We start from the raw sequence: 22,478 nt of genomic DNA, 5'->3' as shown, positions 1-22,478 counted from the left end.
AGCCAAGTAAAACCTTTTGGGCATATTAGCAGTGTGTGGTACTCATTCTATCAGGCCATCTATACTAAGCTCCACCAGCTTTCAAATTACTAATAATTTTTAGCTGCATCTTGCCTGTAAAATAATTTTGGGCCTGTAGCAGTGTGTGGTACTCATTCTATTAGGCCAGTGATTTTCAACCAGTGTTCCGCGGCACACTAGTGTGCCGCGACACATGGTCGGGTGTGCCGCGGGGAAAGTTCCCCAAACTATGGTGCCCCCTGTGTTTTGTTTCCCGGCAATGCGCTCGATGCGCAGTCACGCCTTCTTACAATGTAGGAGACGTGTACAATAACACATGCGCAAGCTTTGAACCTCGTGCGACTTAATGACGTCACCGAGGCCGGTGCGTCATCCTGAGAGCGGAGAGACTCTCGCATTTGCCCGCCGCCAAGGTAATGCCCGCCAATAATGCTGACTATATGAGCTTTTGCCTGAGTATATGAACTGTTGGCAGAATACTCAGCATATGAGCTGGTACTTTTAGTACTCCAGCAGTATACTGCATATAACAATGAGAAATGTAAAATGAGAAATACTATAGTCATGAGGCTGGAGTACTACAAGTACCAGCTCATATGCTGAGTATATGAGCTGGCACTTGTACTCTGGCCTCATGGCCATAGTACTTCTCATTGTACCCCTTTATATTGCAGTATATGAGCCACATAATAATCAGCACCATATACTGTGGCGCTGTACAGTGCACATCACCACAGTATATGATGCTGATAATCATGTGCTCATATACGTGGGACTGTATTTATGAGGTTACATGGGATTGAATATATGAGGGGGTTATCCTTTTTTATTTCACTTTTTTAAAATAAATAATTTATTGAAAGGACCTTTGCCAGGCATATTTCACTCTTGAGGGCTAAAAAAGTAGCTCTTGTGGTGGTAAGAAGCTGATTTAAAACCCCCAAGAGTGAACTCCGTGAGAGTTGTATGTATGGAATAATAAATGATATTAGTACCGTTCTTCAGCAGTCATGTCCTGCTTGAATTGACTCTAGTGGCGTAGCACTTGGCAGCCGGCTCTATTCTACTTATAGAGAAAGCTGAGTGCTACGTCACTAGTGTCAATTCAAGCAGGAAATGCAGACCGTAGTAATAGAAGTTATTATCACACACATACAGCTCTCGCGAAGTTCACTCTTGGGGGGTTTAAATCAGCTTCTTGTCACCACGAGAGCTGCTTTTTAAGCCCTCAGGAATGAAATATGCCTAGCAGAGGTCCTTTAAGTGTGGCAGATAATGTAATACTCTTCTATTTTAGTGTGTGGCTGCGCACACTATCTCAGCAGTGATGGAGAAGTATTTGAGAATGGAAAAGGCAAATGCCGAACAGGACCCTGGACACAATTCTAACCCAAATGAAGGCCCTAGTATGAGAGTTCGACAAAAGAAAAAAGACAAGACGGTGAGCTCAAGGCAATACAGTGAAAGCTATTTTTCATTTGGATTTACTTCCACTGGGGATGCGACAGCACCAACACCACTGTGCTTGGTGTGCGGTGAGAAGCTTTCCAATAGCGCTATGGTGCCAAGCAAACTTAAACGCCATCTCCAAACGAAACACCCTTCCGTTCAAAATAAACCGATGGAGTATTTTGTACGCTTACGTACAAACAATGAGAAAGGGGCAACTTTTTTGAGAAAAAGCACAAAGGTAAATGAGAGAGCCCTCAAAGCTAGCTACCTTGTTGCTGAACTCATAGCTAAATCAAAAAAGTCCCACACTGTGGCAGAAACATTAATACTACCAGCTTGTAAAGCTATTGTAAATGAGATGCTTGGCCCTGAAGCAGCTAAAGAGATAGCTAAAGTGCCTCTCTCTGATAACACAATTGCCAGACGGATTGATGACTTGTCTGCGGACATTGAAACAGTTGTTTTGGAAAAGGTGCGCATCAGTAAGAAATTTGCCTTGCAACTTGATGAGTCGACAGATATCAGTGGACATTGTCAGTTGTTGGCCAATGTGTGTTTTGTGGATGGTGAAGCCATTAGAGAAAACTTCCTATTTTGCAAGGCACTGACAGAAAAATCAACAGGAGAGGCAATATTCCAAGTCACATCGGAATATCTTGATAAAAGTGGACTTACATGGGAAAACTGCACAGGTGTCTGCACTGATGGAGCCGCAGCCATGGTCGGGCGCATCAAAGGCTTTGTAAGTAGGGTTAAAGAAAGAAACCCAGATGTTCTTGCTACCCACTGTTTCTTGCACCGTGAGGCCCTCGTTGCAAAGACCTTACCAGCAGATCTAGCTCCTGTGTTGGATGATGTTGTGCGCATAGTGAACTTTGTGAAGACGCGACCTTTGAGATGTCGCTTATTTGCGTCTTTGTGTACAGAAATGGGAGCGGAACATAAAATCTTATTGCTCCACACGGAGGTCAGGTGGCTGTCACGCGGCAAAGTGCTGGCCCGTGTGTATGAGTTGCGAGAGGAACTTAAAATATTTCTTACAAACGAGAGGTCCGATTATTCAAAGCTGCTTGCAAGTGATGAGTGGTGTGCAAAGCTGGCATACCTGGCTGATATATTTCAATATCTGAATGAACTAAACACACGGATGCAAGGTCGAAATGAAAACCTGCTTACAAGCACTGATAAAATGAACGGATTCCGTTTAAAGGTGCAGCTCTGGCAACAACATGTGCAGGATGGCAACCTTCAGATGTTCCCACTCACCGAGAAACTGCATGATGACAATACTGCTGCAATGTGCGAAGCGATTGGCAGACATTTGAAAACTCTTGAGGAGAAGTTATCGTTCTATTTCTCTTCAGCCTTCACAGAATGCCTTGACTGGGTTAGGGACCCATACAGCTCATTATCCATTGCTGGAAAGGACATGACTTTAAAGGAGCAAGAGGAACTTGTTGAACTGAAGCAAGATCGCGGTTTAAAGCTAAAGTTTGCTGATCTTCTTTTGGACAGTTTTTGGTTATCTGTTGCCAAGGAGTTCCCCATTCTGGCCAACAAAGCTATTTTGACATTGCTCCCATTTTCAACCACATATCTATGTGAGCTGGGCTTCTCAAGCTTGACTGCGATAAAAGCTAAAAACAGGGAGAAACTGAGAACTGTTGAGGAAGAGCTTCGTGTGTGTCTTTCCACCATTCCTGCCAGGATATCCCTTTTGTGTTTATCGAAACAGGCCCAGGTTTCACACTGAGTGAGTAAAATAAATTTAGAATCTATATTATTAACTATATGTATAATATGACTGTTTTAGTGTCATTTTGTGCTATTTTGTTTGGTGGTGTGCCCCAGGATTTTCTAAGTATAAAAAGTGTGCCGCGGCTCAAAAAAGGTTGAAAATCACTGTATTAGGCCATCTATACTAAGCTCCACCAACTTTCATATTACTAATAATTTTTAGCTGCATCTTGCCTGTAAAATAACTTTGGGCATATTAGCAGTATGTGGTACTCATTGTATTAGGCCATCTATACCAAGCTCCACCAGCTTTGAAATTAATAATAATTTTTAGCTGCATCTAGCCCGGAAAATAATTTTGGGCATAGTAGCAGTGTGTGTGGTACTCATTGTATTAGGCCATCTATACCAAGCTCCACCAGCTTTGAAATTAATAATAATTTTTAGCTGCATCCAGCTCGGAAAATAATTTTGGGCATAGTAGCAGTGTGTGGTACTCATTGTATTAGACCATCTATACCAAGCTCCACCAGCTTTGAAATTAATAATAATTTTTAGCTGCATCCAGCTCGGAAAATAATTTTGGGCATAGTAGCAGTGTGCGGTACTCATTGTATTAGACCATCTATACCAAGCTCCACCAGCTTTGAAATTAATAATAATTTTTAGCTGCATCCAGCTCGGAAAATAATTTTGGGCATAGTAGCAGTGTGTGGTACTCATTGTATTAGGCCATCTATACCAAGCTCCACCAGCTTCGAAATTAATAATAATTTTTAGCTGCATCTAGCCCGGAAAATAATTTTTGTTCCCAATAGTGGTAGCAATAGAAATATGGGGCGCGCGCCTGGCTAACAAAAATATACGCTTCATAACAAAAAACACCAGCCTAGCGCACTGCATTAATAAGATGGCATCATCGTCTCTCCCCGTGCTAGGCCTACTACGCCGGCTAGCATTCCTGTGCCTAAAACACAATGTATGGGTCCGCGCTAGCCACGATGCTGAGGGGTCTAACCCTGCTGCTAACGCTTTATCACAGTTCAATTGGCAGATTTTCACAGAGCTCCCCCCCAACGCCCACCCATAGGGCAATAGTTACCCACCCTCCCTATGGGATCTAGTGGCGAATAGTTGATGCCATTAATCAGAGCGTCAGTTGCCCCGTTGACGTGGCAAGCATACGGTAAGGCATGGGAAGAGTGGACACGACTACTAGCAGGCAGACGGATTGACCAATGTGAACAAGCCAGATTACAAGTCACCATAGAATTTCTCCACCAGCTAATGATGATGGGCTTATAAGGGGCGTGAGCACAGCGGTGTCTGACCGGAGTAGCATTTCACTTCCAACTACTGAATTGGGGAGATGTGACAAAGAGATTCATCATCAGACAATCCATAAAAGGGTGGAAAAGGGGTCAGCCAAGTCAGGAGTGTAGACGTCCCGTCTCGTGTCACTAAAACTGATTTCTCACATCATATCCCTAACACCATTAACATGACACTCACAATTTGAAGCAACACTACTGTCTACTGCATTTGTGATCGCCTTCTTTGGGGCTCTATGCATAAGCGAATTAGTCCCTCAATCCAAAATTACCACCAGTGGAAGCTTATTACAGCAGGACGTAGTCATAGCCAATAATGCGATACGTCTACGCATACGCAAATCGAAAACGGTTCCAGCGGACAGGGGCACTTGGGTACTTCTACAACCCACAAACGGTACACTGAGTCGGGTAACAATAGTAAAAACATATATAACCATCAGATCACAAGTAATTTCTTCCTATCACACATTGATGGAACGCCATTATCAAGATACCAGTTCCAAGCTATATTTAATAAATGCCTAACATCGGCAGGGAACCACCCGAAAGATTATGGGACACACTCATTGAGCATAGGCGCGGCCACGGAAGCAGCAAGAGCAGGACTGTCAGAAACGGAAGTTCAGAGGACAGGGACATGGCGATACACATGTTTGGCGAGGTACATAAGACCGGACTTGTTATCCTAACGTGGTTTGTTTCTTTTACAGGTGACGCTAAGCCAACAGTGTGGGTGATAGGCCACTCGTATTTATATTGGGCAGAAAAAAGGGCGAAAGTCCGCCCAGGTGGGAGGAAATTAGAATTTCATAACACATATATTTCAACTGGAGAGGTATTAGAGGCCTGCAATGGCCACAGGTACTAATGGAGGTAATCAAGGTAGGGAGAGAGGCAAGAGGTCCGGTCATCTTAGTCATACAGGCCGGGGGAAACGACCTAGGTCATCACAAGAGCGCATAATTAATGGCAATAATGAAACTAGACACTGAGCGCTTCAGAGAATTTTTCACAAAACTAACTATAGTATGGTCAGAGATTATGCCGATAGCGGTATGGCAAGGTGCGCAAAACATCACGGCCATCGAATGGACAAGGCGGGTAATAAATATTTGGATGGCAAAATTTAGAAGAGACAGAGGCGGTGTAGTGATACGACACCGACAACTGGAAGGAGATAAAGCAGGCCTCATAAGGCCCGATGGTGTTCACTTAATGGATATTGTACTGGACATATTCCTGTCAGGACTCCAGGACGGAGTGGAACAAGCGTTAAGAGTGATGGATGGGGGTCAGAGTCCTGCATACGAGTACGCAGGATCCTTCGTGGCCTGGAAATAGAAAGGACATGTTGGAGAGTTACACTTGTTGACCAACTTGCCCATGTGGAGACACAGGGCATGCTGCAACAAGCTGAATTATTTTAGAAATAAAATGCCTTTCTAATGGAATGAGTAAAAAGAGTTAATAAAGCTGTGACCGATCCTCACCCATCCAGTTGTAAGAGTTACATTATTGTATTGTCAAGGAAAGGGGGGCGGTAGGGGGGCTGAGCATCTGTATTTGGTCGGGGGTCCCCACAGTCTGCCTAGGCTAGATGCAGTTAAAAATTCTTATTAGATACACAGGCGGTGTAGCTTGCTTCAGAGCTGGGCTACTACGCTGATTAGCAGACACTGAAGCTTTGGAGCAGACATCTGAGTAAACAGTTCTTCAGACTCAACCATCTATGTTACCCCAAGCCATAGTGTATGTAGTTTCTTACGGTTAAAAGAGGGGGGCGACCCAACCCACCTGGAATTGACGATGCCAACGTCACGTAAAACACAGCAAGGGGACTCCAAAAAGAGTCTCCATTTTTTCCAAAAATTGTGGCACAGACACCACTTAAGTGGCATCAATTGCCCCAGAGTTGCTTAAAACGGTTGGTGAGGTGATTTTACCAAATCCTCAAGCTTTTAGTCTCCCCAGGATGACACAGGGGTAGAAAAGTCCTTGCGGATCCATGATTTGTTCATCTTTATGAACGTGAGTCTGTCTACATTCTCAGGGGACAGCCCGATGCGCTTATCTGTCAGCACACCACCAGCAGCGCTGAACACACGTTCAGAGAGAACGCTGGCTGCAGTGAATGACTAGATCTCCAAAGCGTGAGTGGCGAGCTCCGGACATGTTTCCAGATTAGAAGCCCAAAATGAGCAAGGGTCCAGTGACACAGTCATGGCTTTGATGTTCACTTGGAGATACTCCTGTACCATCCTCTCTAGGCGTTGACTATGTGTCAGACTTCTTGTCTCCTGTGGCCTTGCAAAGGATGGTCTAAAAAAGTGGTGAAACGATTCCACAAAATTGCTGTTACCAGCAGATACTGTGATACTGTTACGGTTTGAGTGATGAAGACTTGACAGTCCCACGGTTTGCAAGTTAGAACTGTGAGATTCACTACGTGCACCACTGTTTTGTGGAAAAGCACATGTAAGATACTGCAACAGCCTCTGCTGATACTCCTGCATGCGTGAATCCCTTTCTATGGCAGGAATTATTTCGGCAAATTTACTTTTGTACCGGGGATCTAAGAGTGTGGCAACCCAGTAGTCGGGATTACTTCGAATTCTGACAATCCGAGTGTCATGTTGCAGGTAGTGCAGCAAGAAGGCACTCATGTGTCTTGCGCATCCAGGAGGAACAAGTCCTTGTTGTGTTGATAGCGAGGTAAGAATCATGCTTCCTTCCTCTGCCCTCTCCCCCCAACCTCGCACAACAGAGATGTGATCAAGGTCTCCCTCATCTGATGAGTCTTCCATGCCCATCGCCAGTTCGTCCTCCACTTCTTCCTCGGCTCCTGCACCTTCCTCAACAGTTTGGCTGCTACCTTGCGCCCTGGTTAATCCCTCTCTCCCACCCTCCCATGCCTGCCGCCTTGGTGCTGCCGACCGTCTGGACCTTGGAGATGTTATCCCTTCCGCATACGACTCCTCCTCTACTTCCTCCACCTCCTCTTGTCCCACCACCTGACTCCGAATTCTGTTTAACGTGTCCTCCAGCATGTAAATCACCGGAATAGTCATGCTGATAATGGCATCGTCAGCACTAAACATCTTCGTCGCATTTCAAAACTGTGCAGAAGGGTGCATAGGTCCCTGATCTGAGACCACTCCTGCAGCGTGATTTGCCCCACCTCTGGATCTCGTTTGCCCAGGCTATACGTCAGAACGTATTGCACCAGGGCTTGTCGGTGCTGCCACAGTCGCTGAAACATGTGCATTTCAGCCGGTGAACTGGCAGGCCCAACGACTTCTTTAGAGATGTAAGTTGTTGAGCTGCGAACGGCGGAAGTGAGCACACAGCGACCGTGCCCTCTGCAGAAAGCCATCTAGTCCGGGATAGTGGGCTAAAAATTGCTGGACAACCAGGTTCAACACATGAGCCATACAAGGCACGTGTGTGACATTGCCCCGGCGAAGGGCCGCACCCAGGTTTGCAGCATTGTCGCACACAGCCTTACCTGGTAGCAGGTCCAGTGGAGACAACCATTCATGAAACTGGGTCTACAGAGCTGACCACAACTCCTCAGCTGTGTGACTCACATTTCCCAGACATTTCAAAGTAAACACCGCCTGATACCGTTGAGTCCTGCTGCCAGCATCGTAAGGAGGTGTGCAAGATTCCTTCTGCGCAGTTAGAAAGCGGGTGGCATTACCAGACAGGCTTTGGGTGCAGGTGGAGGACCGAGAGGAGGCTGAGGAGGCAGAAGCAGTGGAGGAACTTCTAGATAAAGAGGATTGACGCACAACTCGTGGGGACGGCAAGACTTGGACAGCAGCCCCTTGTCCTGCTGTCACCATAGTTACCCAGTGCCCTGTCAGCGACATGTAACGCCCCTGTCCATGCCTACTCGTCCAAGTGTCTGTGGTGAAATGCACCCTATCACACACAGAGTTTTTCAAAGAAGCAGTGATGTTGTGTGCGACATGCTGGTGTAGCGCAGGCACACCTTTCTTTGAGAAGTAGTGCCGACTGGGCATCTGGTACTGGGGCACTGCGACGGACATAAGGTCTCGAAAATCCTCTGTGTCCACCAGGCGGAAAGGCAGCATTTTTGTAGCCAACAGCTTGCAGATGGTGAAATTCAACCTCTTAGCTTTGTCATGGCTAGGAGGAAATGGTCTTTTACTTGTCCACATCTGAGGGACCGAGGGCTGGCTGTTGTGCATAGACTAGGTTGAGAATGGTGTCCCCAGCAAACTGCCGGTCTGTGAGGAAGATGCAGGCAGAAAAGTTAGGTTGCCTTGATCCAAAGGTGGTGCTCTTGATGTCTGAGAGCGCTCAACACCAGCTGGTGTTTCCACTTCCAAATGAAATGATGACCTGCCAATCACACTGGCTGTTGCGGGTAAAGAGTTGGCAGGTCTGCGTCCAAAAACATGTGACTGCTGACCCCCCAGTCACAGATGATGAAGAGGCCGCGGATGCACAAGATTGGGCAGACGGTGGTTGGCCCAGCCCGCTAGGCTGCATTGTAGCACAGTGAGCTTCCCACTGCAACTTATGCTTCATATCCATTTGACTTTTCATGCATGAAGTACTCAAACTATGGATTTTTTGGCCTCTACTTAGCTTTTGGTGACAAATATTACAGATAACACGAGTTGGGTCATCCTTATCGATCTGAAAAAATGCCCAGGCTATGCAAGGCTTAGAGCCCATGCGACCTGAACAGCCACCACGACTTCTGGTCAGAGGCAGAGTTGTGGTTGAGGATGCAGTAGTTGACGTGCTTCCAGTACTCCGTCTCTGTCCAGTAAGGCGCAACCTAACCTCGTCGTCAATAGCATCTGTGACGCCCAGCTGCGCTTGGTATCACAGATCCTAAAAGAGTGCATTGATGGAATCCTCCACAAGAGGCCCCCATAAACATTCACACATCTCCACCTTCCACATCAGCCGAGCAGAGGAAGCCCGTTAGGGATATAAATAGGGAAGGTGGAGCTAGGCAGTTCAGTTCGTCTGAAGAGTTCCTGCAGTAGAGAAGCCTAAGAGAGGTCAGTGTGCAGTGGAGCTCAGTCCAGTCTAGAGAACTCAGTTAATAGTTCAGCAGTGGAGCACGAGGCTCCTGCTAGCTAGATTCAGGGAGCCCAGTTAGAGCTTAAGGTGTGCCGGTGCCATAAGATCGGTGAAGCGCGGCAAGCTGCCGTTAGTGTGTATAGCTTAGTGAGGGCCCGAGTAGGCCGAAGGCGAGTGGAGAGTTAGTACATAGGGGGCAGAGGAGCTTAACCAGCTCACCCCAAAGCTTTACCGGACACCGGATCCGAGTTTACCGGGATCTCTATGACCCAGTAAGGCATAACCGGAATCCCTGGAGAACTACAAGTCCCAGGATTGCTAAGGTGCTGATACGTAACAGAGCCAGGAGACGCTTAGGCCCCGCATACTGAGAGCGTGTACTCCAAGACAAGGCCCTACCACAAGGTCAGCCATCGCAGGACAGAGACAAAGTTAGGCCTAGCTCCAGGCAGGTCAGAAACTTACTACGCAGAGGCAAGAAACAGGAGGCCCTACACCCGCTCATTGGGTAGGATCCTGATATGCACCCTTCACCCTACAGTGCTCCCGGATGTGCCTGAATTTCCACCAGTAAAAGGTACTGAAGTGACTACCGTGTCCGTTCCCATTCTTGCTCTGACCCAGCTGGGTCTCGCCTGTCCGGCATTCCCCCTGCATAAGCTGCCCTGAGGCCTAGCTTCACCTGTGGGGAGCTATACCATCGAGCTGCCTTATCACCGGCCTCAGTGGACTGCTGCAGCGCTGGGGCTTCTCACCAGATACCACAGGTGGCGTCACGAACTCTTATAAAAGTAACAATTATCCACCCTTTTAAAGAGTGACCCCAGGGTACAGGCCCGGGAGCCGACCACCGCGACATCCCCAAGGCCAGGCAAAGGCCCGGGTACCGAGTCATCCCCATCCCTTGGGCTAGTCACATTCTCCTCCACCTCCTCTGCTGACCTCATCGACTGGCTGACTGTGGGTTGACAGTAAGTGGGATCTCCAACCTCGTCATCATCACCCTGTGTGTTGTCACACCCATCGTCCTCAGAGCCAACCTCTTCCTGCCCTGACCGAAAAGTCAAGTTGTCGCTCCAATCAGGTATTTGAGTCTCATCATCGTCTTCATCGCTGTCTCCACCAACAGGAGTTACAGTTTGGGAACGAGGGTCTACATTATGCTCAGAACCTTCTTCATCTGGTCCTGGATCCGACTCAAAGATTCTGGGCATCAGTGCAGATCATTTCCTCGTCTGGATTAATAGAAGCTCTGGAGCAGACCTCCGTTTCCCAGGCTATAGTATGAGTAAACAGCTGTGCAGACTCAACCATCTGTGTTACCCCATACTCAGATGGGCAGCTGGAGACTTGGGAGCTGTGAGGAAGCCAGTGCGATTGGGGTGACACCTCTGAGGACTGGAGTATTTGTGATGTTGAAGTTGAGGTGGAGGAGAGCCCACTTGAAGGAGCACTTGACATCCGTTGAAGCACCTGCTGTTTTTGTGCCTCATCTGGAATTTGTAGCGATGGGCGTGTCCGTAAGAAAGGGATCGTACCACATTGTCCACGAAAAGAAGTAGACATCTTAGTTTGGCTGGAAGATGGTCTTTCTTCTGCAGATGTTACCCCCCCCCACCGTGGTTGGGCTCGACCCACCAGCGGACAGACACCAGTATTGGGAGAGGGGGCTGGCTGTCAGGGTCCACCGCGGCTCTGGCACAAACCTGGGGACACGGAGGTCGCATGGGCAGGAACGGACTGGCCGTGTCGGCTTCGCACTCCAGCGTAGTCCCTCTGCCCGCTCGCTCCCGTAACCTCAAAGGGATGCGCAAGCGGCTTTTCTTCCCAGGGCTGTTCCCCGTCCAGCAGGAACATGGGTGAGCTCAGGTCGGCCTTCCACTGTACTCCCTTACCTCCCTCGCCCTCTTTCCTTCTTTCATTCTCCATCTAACCCCTCGGCTCTGTGGTGTCCGCTCTCCCTCCAGCTCTCTCCTTCTCACAGGTGGACTACCACGTGTATTCACACTGTGGCAAATCTTTTGGGCCCAGACATAAGAAGTTGTCGAGGTAATGGATAATATGTGCCCCCTTAGAAACGTCCATTACAACCCATTCGAGGAAGCAACTAAACGCCTCCAATAGTGACCAGGATCTGGAGCACCCCATGGGCAAACAGCGATCTATATAGTATGCTCCTTCCCAGAAGCAGCCCAATAGGTGGACACTATTCGGAGGCACAGGTAGTAAGTAATCGGAACTCCGCATCTATGTCTGTTTTGGCCATTAGGGTGACCCTTCCCAACTTCTTGATCCGCCTGATTGCCTTGTCAAAGGATGTACAGTATATACTACTGTACTTGGTTCCGCGTCGATGTTGTCGTTTACGGACCTGCCCCTTGGATATGACAAATGGTGGATTAGTCCGAATGTATTGGGTTCTGTTTTTGGCACAACTCACAACGGGGATACCACTACGTCTTGTAAGGAAAGTGTTCTGAATGGAACCGCCATTCTACCTAAAGATATTTCTTTTTTAAATTTTCTTGTCACGACGTCTGGGTGTTGGTAGGCTGATTTTAAATTTTTTCTCCAGCCTTTCTTGATTTTAGAATGTCATGACATGCCTATATCTGTGTCTCCCCCTCCTTTTACTCCTCCACCTCTTTTCTTTTCGCATGACTATATGTACTTGTCACTTTTCCTTGTGTTAGTTGTGTCTTCTGAGCAGTTTGTCAGCTTTTGGACACCTTTGAAGTGTTTTCTATGTGTTTTCTATGTGTTTCTATGTGTTTTTGTTTGCCTGCCATTGGTTTTAACAGTGTTCGAAGGTGTTCGACGAACATACAGGGGTGGCTCAACACTACTTTGGATGGAACACATCCTCCCGACGCCAAGGATTGCGGGCCGTAGGTCAATCAGGGTTGCCCCCACGGTCTACAGCTCCTGCACCTCATCCTTCTTAGCCTCCTCCTCTTCAGCCTCCATCTCCGAAATGACCACATTAGTTGCAAGCTGGAAACACTGCAGCACTGCCTCGGCCAAGCGGCAATAGGCAATGCTGAAGCTAATATGCTTAGATGACAAACCGCATAATGCTGAAGAGTTGTGGACAGCTCTGAAAGACCAGGCAGATCTGTGGCTCACACCGCTGAACCTACAGCCAGGCATGGTCGTGTGTGACAATGGCCGGAACCTGGTGGCGGCTCTGAGACGAGATGAGCTCACACACGTACCATGCCTGGCCCATGTGCTTAACCTCATGGTTCAGCGGTTTCTCAAATCCTACCCGGAGCAGCTGGATCTGCTTGTTAAAGTACGCCGCCTTTGTGCCCATTTTAGAAAGTCAGCTACAGCTTCCGCCGCCCTTGCCGTGTTTCTGCAGCGTTTGCAGCTTCCGGCTCACAGACTGGTGTGTGATGTCCCCACGCGTTGGAACTCTACACTGCAGTTGTTGGGAAGGATATTTGAGCAGAAGAGGGCAGTTGTTGAGTACCAGCATCAATAAGGCCGTCAGTATTCAGTTCAGACTCCACACATAAGACCTCTGGAGTGGACCTGGATGTCAGACATATGTACCATCCTCCAAAACTTTGAGGACTCCACCACGATGGTGAGCGGAGATGACGCCATAATTAGTGTCACCATCCCGCTTCTCTGTCTTCTGAAATGCTCTCTGCTCACAATCAAAGAGGATGCATTGCAGGTGGAGCACAATGAGATGGAGCAAGGAACCATACAGGTTGATTACACACAGCCAAGCCTCATCTCATCCCAACGTGGATTGGGTGAAAATGAGGAAGAGGAGGAGGAGGAGGAAGGACAGGAGCTAGTTTCATGCACTATAGACTGTTCTACCTGCACAGCTGTCATACCGTCTGTTCAGCGTGGATGGCCAGAGGACAGAGAGGAGGATGAGGAGGAGAGCATGGTCAGTCATCCTCTTTGTGAGGACACGGAAGTCTTGCCTGTTAGTAGTCTGGCACGCATGGCTGAGTTTATGTTACGCTGCCTTTCCCATGACCCTTGCATTCTCAAAATTTTGGGTGACAGTCATTAATGGTTGGTGACACTTCTAGACCCACACAACAAGGAGAACTTTATATCTCTTATTCCTGAGGTGGACAGGCCTGCAAAAATGGGGCTGTACCAGAAGGCCTGTGTTGCGGCACTATTAAAAAAATTCCCATCTGAAAACGCTGGCAGCAGAGGGCACACTTCATTGGACAACCAAGGAGTACAAGCGAGAGAGACGCAACTTCAATCCAGCAGAGGCAGGGGAACACTGTCAAAGTTCTGGGAGAGTTTTCTCAGACCCTCCCATCGCAGAGGGCCTGAGGCGCGGGGTACTCTCACAAGGAGTTCAAAGTTTGGGAAGATGCTGAGGGAGTACCTTGCCGAACGTACCAACGTCCTCTGTGATTCCGCTGTGCCTTATAATTATTGGGTATCCAAGCTGGATATGTGGAATGAATTGGGTCTCTATGCCTTGGAGGTCCTGGTCTGCCCTGCCGCCAGCGTTTTATCAGAGCCGGTTTTTAGTGCCGCTGGTGGAATTATAACTGATAAGCGCATCCGCCTGTCAACTGAAAATGCTGACAGGCTGACTCTTATAAAAATGAACAAGTGCTAGATTGGGCCAGACTTCTCAACACCACCGAATAATAACAGCGTAACATAAACTCAAATCCAGTGTCTTTTCTTGGGAGGTGTATTCCCATGCACCTTTTCACACCCACACATGGGTATACACTTCCTGATTTTGACTATTTGCTCTTGTCCTCCTCCTTCTCCTCATCTTCCACCACCATATCACCAGGGTGACCGTGGTCCGTGATGCAACACCCACAGAATTTTTTTGAAGGAGTGTTTATGATGCCCGTAAAAAAAATGTTTTATACAGTATGTACATGTATACCCCCCAGGGGAGAATGTTTGTCAGCCCATACACTTAGTGCATGGGCATTACAAGTATAGGAGGCCCGCTCCTTTCTCATGGGAACATTTTTTATGAGGTCCTCCTCCACGTCTCTTCCAAGGGGCATAGAAGTGCCTCCAAATTTTTGGCAGCCCTTGCATTCACTACATAGGCCAACACTATGGGAGACTCTCTCCTTTCTAATGGGAATTTGTCATTACTGTGGCCCTGCTGTATGTGTCTTTAATTTCTTAGTGGGGTTTTTCCTAAATATGGCCAGCCATTAGACTCACTGCTTAACCTATAACTGTATATGTGGCGCCCTGCTGCGCTTGGTGCCACAGAACCTAGAAGGGTGCATGATTGGATTTCTCCACAAGAGGCTCTCACTACATCCAAACACCTCCACCTTCCACCTCTTACCAGCAGAGGGAGCCCAGATAGGGATATATAAAGGGAAGGTGGAGCCAGGCAGCTCAGTCAGTAGTTAGAATCTAGCTAGAGTTGAGAGTTAGTGCTCAGACAGTGTCACCAATCTGTACACAGTAAGCAATGGTTGTAAGCACGCCCCAGCCCTTTGACTGACAGCTAGCTCTACAGTACATCAGTGCAGAGCCACCTGTCAGTGGCTCACGGGAGGAACAAAGTTAATTTACTCCCATGTGCTACACATTCAGTATAGTGGCCAAGCACTTCCTAATGGTATTACCCTGCAGATTAACCCTACATCAGCAGGTTAATAGCGTTATCCAATGTGACAGGTTCCCTTTAACTTAAAGGATCATGTTCACAACAGGAAAAGTCTTCAAACGCTTGTTTCTAATCTATTACTAGTTATTGGACTTCTTGGTTGATGGTGTGTGGTGTGGAGTATTTTTACCGAATACAATTTTCCATTTTGATAAAAAACAACACATTTTTACCCACATGGAGGCGAATTCCCTCCTCTTCACCAGCCTCCATTATTGGTTTTATCAGATCGTATACTCACTTTATCAAAGTTTAGTGGGTACTGTGCTGCAAACTCCAGCTGACGGACCACCACTTCATTAGGAGCCACGTTTCTGTTCCTCATGTCCCGCAGAATATTGGTCAAGTAGACGTCATCTAACCTCTTTATGGCCGCATTAATCAATGTGCTGTATACATTGATATTTGGATGGAATCCACAAATCTGTAAAACAAGTTACCGATCAGATATGCAAAAAGATCCTTGTCACTTGTTTTCTATAAAAAGGCAAATCAGTTTAAAAATGACATTATTTTCTAGACTTTATCAAGTAGGAGTAAAAAAAAAAAAAGACACTAAATAAACTATGTAAACCAGCAATGTCATTACCGCCATGTCTTCCAGGAGCTGTAAACCATCTTTTTCTTTAAGGCATGCCCTAGCGAGATTGCAAAAGGTATGGATGTTTGGTGCAATGCCTCTCTGTGCCATCATAGGCAACAGCTGCTGTAAAGAAACCATTCAGACCATCAGTTTTTACACTGTACGTGTGGCATGAAGTGTGGAAGAATCGGCACTAAGTTTCAGCATGTGTCAGTGTTCTCCATGACAGCCAACCAGATGCCACGTTTCATTTTACCAGGGCAATAAAAGAAGAGCTCTGATTGGTTGTTATGGGTATCACTGTCCGTTTCGACAAAAAGTTTGTTTCTGCATGAGGCCCGACGCATTTTCAGAAAAAGGGAAATGCTAAAATCTGTATTAAACAGTATTCACACATAAAATATTGCTGCGTCCAACTGAATGTTGCATTTTGGCGGCAGCGCACAAAACGCCTTCATATAGGCTCAGTGCACAATTCCCTGCCGAAGCGCAAATTCACACAAGCACAATGCTTTGTGTTCAGGGGAAAAAAAGGCCATTTTTGATCCGTCCAGCGTCCATTTGTCATCCATAACTAAAAAAAAACCTAATAGAAGGCCAGACACACTTTCCTATGTAATCTATGCAGTGCGTCCGGTAAAACATACCTGCCACACGGATTGTGTCTGATTGTTGTGCAGCCTTTGAAATCTACGGTTATATCTCATTTAAAAAACGGATGGATGAGATAAGCGCCTGTAGCCATTATTCCCCCACAGTCTGGTGGTCAATCCATTCATGTGGAATATTACACTGGGTGACATGGACATCACACAGACCAAAAACACAAATGGAGGAAATCTTCCTTGATGGTGCGGCCAGAAAAAGCAAAAGGCCTCATTCACACATCATGTTGCACGTGGAGGTTTATCCCTTTTTTTCATGGATACATCACATACCCAGTATAATCTATGGTGCTATTCACATGTCCGTCTGTCTGTCTTTTTCCGATATCACAGATGAAAAGAGCCGATACAAGTCTATGGGTCTGTGCAAAAACATTCAGCACCCGGATGGCAAAGAATAGGAGAAGCTCTGTAATTCAAGGATTTATTTATCCATCCGTCAAACATTGATGGGAAAAACGGACACACAGACCGAACACTGATGACACACGGAACAAACACTGCTGACACCAGGGCCATTTTTTCCATGCACGTGGTTAAATATGGACATGTAAATGGGAAAATGTGTCATACTTTAGACTCTTTTGCTGGCTTGCCTTGCATCACTTTTTTTGCCCCCCAATTTTCAAACAATTTAGTGCATGCTGTTGTATTTAAAGCCATGCCCCTTCTGTCAAAGCCATGCCCCTTCTGTCAAATCCATGCCCCTTCTTTCAAAGCCATGCCCCTTCTTTCAAAGCAATGCCCCTTCTTTCAAAGCAATGCCCCTTCTTTCAAAGCCATGCCCCTTCTTTCAAAGCCATGCCCCTTCTTTCAAAGCCATGCCCCTTCTTTCAAAGCCATGCCCCTTCTTTCAAAGCAATGCCCCTTCTTTCAAAGCCATGCTTAGAAACAATTAGGCCGATATAAAAAAGTGTAGTTTCTATATGAATCGGTTGGAACTGTGGCGTCCCTGAGGGTTCAGTCGCCACAGGGGTACTGCACCTCAGATCGAGGTGTGGTATCTCCTCTCCGAGGTAAGGATGGAGCACCACACGGGACCCAGCCTCAGCACTCAACACTACACCACTCCTGTCCTGTGGGGGGCTTATATGCACCAGGGTGCTGCCCCAGCCAGGATAGAGGAGATGGGGGGGGAGACCAAAGATAGGGGGAACCATGTAGTGGGTGAGGGTGGAGGACACACTTTTAGGTTACACTTACTCATACATATTTAATACATGGCCATCTTAGGTTCAAGGTCTTTGATTGTGATCTTCATCGCTGATAGTGGCTTTCTGCAGCTTGTTGAAGATACACGGTCCTCGTACTCTGGGCTTGAGGTGAGGAGTGGGTTAGAGTTAACCGCTGTCTCTACCTGGTCAAGGTCCCTACCTAAGAAGGCCTGGAGGGGAGCGGAGGAGTAAAGCTCCACAGGCAAAAGGATCCCAGGGGATACGGACGGAGCAGCATACACCACCTGTATTTCTTACTCTGGCCTAGTCAGAGGGATTCCTGCTGCAAGAGGGGTACCGGCCCCCGATATCTGACTCTGTTACTTCACGTCTCAGTCGGAAAAGCCCAGAGGCCTTCTGGATCCCTAAGGGGGATATGGACGGAGCGGAGTACGCCACCCGTATCCCTTAAACTGCGCTGATGCAGCGGGAACCGGCGTTTCACCAAGTTCATACCACACACACACAGTCAGGAGGAGACTTAATGGGAGAACTCACCAAGGAGAGGAACATTCTGGTCCAGGGGTCTCGTTAAGTGCACCTAAACTACCCGGAGTGTGCTGAACCCCTTCCTGGTGGTCGCAGCGCGCCGTGAGGAGCAAGGAGAAGCTTTGTGCTTACTACTGAAACAACGTGAGTAAAGCTTGGAAGACTTCACCCCTTGCCTCCGTTATCCTGTCCTGCGCGGCACCGCACACACACCACCAACCTCCAGACTTTCCTCTCTCTCTGCCCTGAGGCCCTGCTCCGCCTGTGGGGAGTAGTACCAGCTGAGCTGCCACGACACCCGCCTCAGAGGACTGACGCAGCGCTGGTGGTACGTGAAAAAAGGGAAAAGAGGTGTGCTATGAAGCAGTGATCACCCAGCAATACTTCAATAAATTATCAAACGTTATAATAAGTGACAATAAATTTTATTCATTACAAATATAAATACATACAAACAACGTAAAAAAAAACAAATTGCTAAAACACAAGTAAAATCAATATAGTGGGGTTACCCACTAATTTGAAGCCCACCTGCTCCAAAAAAAACATCCCTAGTTACAACAGAACAAGCAGTACCATAATACAAGTGCCAGTATTATCCCTGGTGATCAATATCATACACATGCAAATTAGTTATGACTGCCTGACATTAGTATACAAGGAGGTGTACTATAGTCCAGAAAGATGAAGAGGGAAATATGTGCCTACTACAGCAGAGTATATATTGAAAAATACAAAGAGTCCCAAACATAAATGAAGCCCATATAGAATATCTGAGCTAACAAATACTATATACTCACATACCACAAAAAGTACTATTCAGGGTATAAATAAATACAAAACCCTTTCATGCTGTAAGTATCCCTCCTGCACATAATAGCGCTACGATCAATCACCTCCCTGAGCACAAAATCCTATGCTGGGATGAAGCAGGCGGGCATTCAGTGCCCAAGCGCTGGTGGTAATCACCGGGAACCACAGGTGGCGTAGTCGACAAATAACCACTCATCTGCTAGCCCATATTTTTAATGTGTGCGCCCTGGGCACAGACCGGGTCAAGGCTACGACTGCATCCCCCTCTTCCACCGGCCCATCGTCCAAGTACACCTTTCCCAGGGAGGGCTAACGCTACCTGAGTAGTAGTGGGTCACACAGAACCATTTGCTTTGGATCGTTATTAAGCCATAGTAAAAAAAAAAAAAAGGTATTCACTTTTAAGAAAAAAATATATATAAAAAGTCAGGCAGATCTGTCACACGCTTTACAAATGATTTCATGAAGCAAATATAATCCCACAATGCGGTAACATCATTCACCTACTGCACCTCAGCCTCTTTACTGTCAGATAGCGTGGATCTTCTCACAAGCCGTGTTAATTATTTTATGATGGCTTTTTAACATTTAAATGATAAAATAAAAACCATTCCCTTACCAAAGCCGACTGCAGCTTCAGAGTTTTACTCCTCTTCAACACCAAAGTGTTAAAAAAGGTGAGATCTGGCTGTACTCCGTAGGCGTCCATAGTGGCCCGGACGGCAGATTCTGACCCCACTTCTGCTCTCATGACTGCCGCTAGGAGGGTGAAGGTCTTTATTGTAGGACAGACGTTGTCTTCTTTCATCTTCTGAAGAACGCCCCCTAAGTCGCCAATCACTGCCAATCGGTCAGATGGGGTATTGACATTTACAAGTGACACAATTTTTCCCGTATTTACAGACAGGTCCAGGAGGTTTGGCACATTACTGGCATCAAAAGAGGGCACGCTGGGAAAATGGTCAGCCGTACTCACCACGACCAGTGCCTGTGAGCCTGCCAAGTCCTCAGCTGTGCCATAGTTGCCACTTGGAATTGAGGAATGGCCCAGGAGCATGGGCTGCCCACCTCTCCAGGACTATCCTTTCCTTTCTTCACTTGCTGGCTTTTCCTGTCTTGCTTCTCTTTGCCTGCACTTAAAGTCAGGGCTGCCAGTTCCTTAGAGTGCGTGAGTAAATGTAGAGCGTCAGCGGTGTCTCCAATCCCACAGTCTCGGGGGGCACAAAGAAGCAGGTTATAGGTGATTACATGCGGCTTTACCCCCATGTGCCGCATCTGCCTCCAGACCTGAAGCACAAGATGGCGTATACAGTCATTATCCACATTACATTCACGCAAATATGTACACCCCGTCACAGAGAAAGCAGTAACTGGACACGGACTAGCTGGCATGTAATGGCAGTACCCTATTATAATGATGCTCCCATATGTCAGAGGGTCACATTGGTAAAGCCGGTGCCCTCCAGGATGAAAAGCTTTGTGGAGGGCTTGGGCCATCTACTTATGTCATTTCCAAACGTGTGTCTACATAATAAATAGGCAACTCCTACTAGTAAATTCTGTGCTATTTTCTGTATCTGTGAAGCCTTGCCCACTGGTTTTCCCATTGTCTCCGAACAGCGCGCTTACCCGTGTAATAAGACCCCGATGCCAGCACGCCTACCCGTGTAATAAGACCCCGATGCCAGCGCGCCTACCGGTGTAATAAGACCCCGATACCAGCGCGCCTACCCGTGTAATAAGACCCCGATACCAGCGCGCCTACCTGTGTAATAAGACCCCGATGCCAGCACGCCTACCCGTGTAATAAGACCCCGATGCCAGCGCGCCTACCGGTGTAATAAGACCCCGATACCAGCGCGCCTACCCGTGTAATAAGACCCCGATACCAGCGCGCCTACTCGTGTAATAAGACCCGATGCCAGCGCGCCTACCCGTGTAATAAGACCCCGATGCCAGCGCGCCTACCCGTGTAATAAGACCCCGATGCCAGTGCGCCTACCAGTATAATAAGACCCCGATGCCAGTGCGCCTACCCATGTAATAAGACCCTGATGCCAGCACGCCTACCCCTGTAATAAGACCCAGATGCCAGCGCGCCTACCCGTGTAATAAGACCCCAATGCCACAGCGCCTACCCGTGTAATAAGACCCCGATGCCAGCACGGGTATTCCGACTGGCCGTTACAGGTTGCAGATGGAAGTGCCGTTGGGAAGGGGGGGGATATGCCAACCGAAGACAGCGAAAATCATGCAAAACGTCAAAAAATAACTTATCAGCATGCTGCCTACTGTAACAGTCCACCTAAAGTGGCCGACCGCTGTATTCCCTTTGTTACTAAAAATCTGGCACAAAATCCTTATCTACTAGCCAGTCTAATCACCGGCCAGTCTAACCACTAGTCAGTCTAATCACCAGCCAGTCTAATCACCAGCCAGTCTAATCACTAGCCAGTCTAATCACTAGCCAGTCTAATCACTAGCCAGACTAATCACTAGCCAGACTAATCGCTAGCCAGACTAATCGCTAGCCAGACTAATCGCTAGCCAGACTAATCGCTAGCCAGTCTAATCGCTAGCCAGTCTAATCGCTAGCCAGTCTAATCGCTAGCCAGTCTAATCACTGGCCAGTCTAATCACTAGCCAGTCTAATCACTAGCCAGTCTAATCACTAGCCAGTCTAATCACTAGCCTTGCGCCAAACTTCTAACAGAAATCTCCTATCAGAATCGCAAGAAAGGAATCAGCAGGCGATCTCTTAGACCATTCTGAACTAGGACTAAGTAAAGGAGCTAATACAATATAAAGAGGTGAAACTGTTACCAAAGCCTTGTTATTCCGCTCACAGTAACGTCTGAGCCAGCGTCGCTGACACCTCTGCAGGCCGATTTATGCTTTTAGAAAAGTCACATGAGTATCACTACACATGAGACTTCTGCAGCCGGACAGGAGTCCTGCCCCGGCTTCTGCCCTCCGCCACGCGTCATCTACAAATATGACAGGCGGGTGGGAGACGCCACATCTCTACTTAGATAAATGTCCTGCTTTATCTCCTGTGCATTGGCACAAGGACGGGTATGTGCCTGCGGGCCGTCAGCATCTTCCCTGAGGAGAGCGGGCACCTTCCCGGCCGCCGCACACCGGAGATGCAGGTCCGGTGCAGGAATAACTGTGTTCCTTTGGCAGGATTGCCAGAACTTGTTCCCTCTACTTGTCGGCACCACCTGGACTAACTACACAGCAATAAATCTCCCCTCCTGGCAGTGATGTGGAGCAGGTTGCTCTGTAGCTGCACGCTCCGGCCCCCCAGAGCCTGAGTAGTACAGACATACACTACATGGCTGCACTGACCACCAGAGGGAATAACGGACATAATAAAGGTGGACAGGATAGGGGAAAATAACCACATGGATGCAATTAAAGGGTTATTGCCAAAATAGAAAATCATCTCTTATCCAA

At 47.5% G+C, this 22,478-nt stretch overlaps 1 pseudogene; it reads right to left on the bottom strand.

Annotated features, from left to right (window-relative positions):
* LOC141221840 (uncharacterized) overlaps positions 1-22,478 on the bottom strand; it is a 400,332-nt pseudogene that overhangs the window by 355,854 nt on the left and 22,000 nt on the right.

Source organism: Phyllobates terribilis, unplaced genomic scaffold (genome assembly GCF_046119375.1).
Source record: "Phyllobates terribilis strain yellow unplaced genomic scaffold, ASM4611937v1 Scaffold_340__1_contigs__length_2048258, whole genome shotgun sequence".
Lineage (NCBI taxonomy): Eukaryota > Metazoa > Chordata > Amphibia > Anura > Dendrobatidae > Phyllobates > Phyllobates terribilis.
The sequence above is the reverse complement of the archived record's forward strand: the minus strand, read 5'-3'. Positions and strand labels throughout refer to the sequence as shown.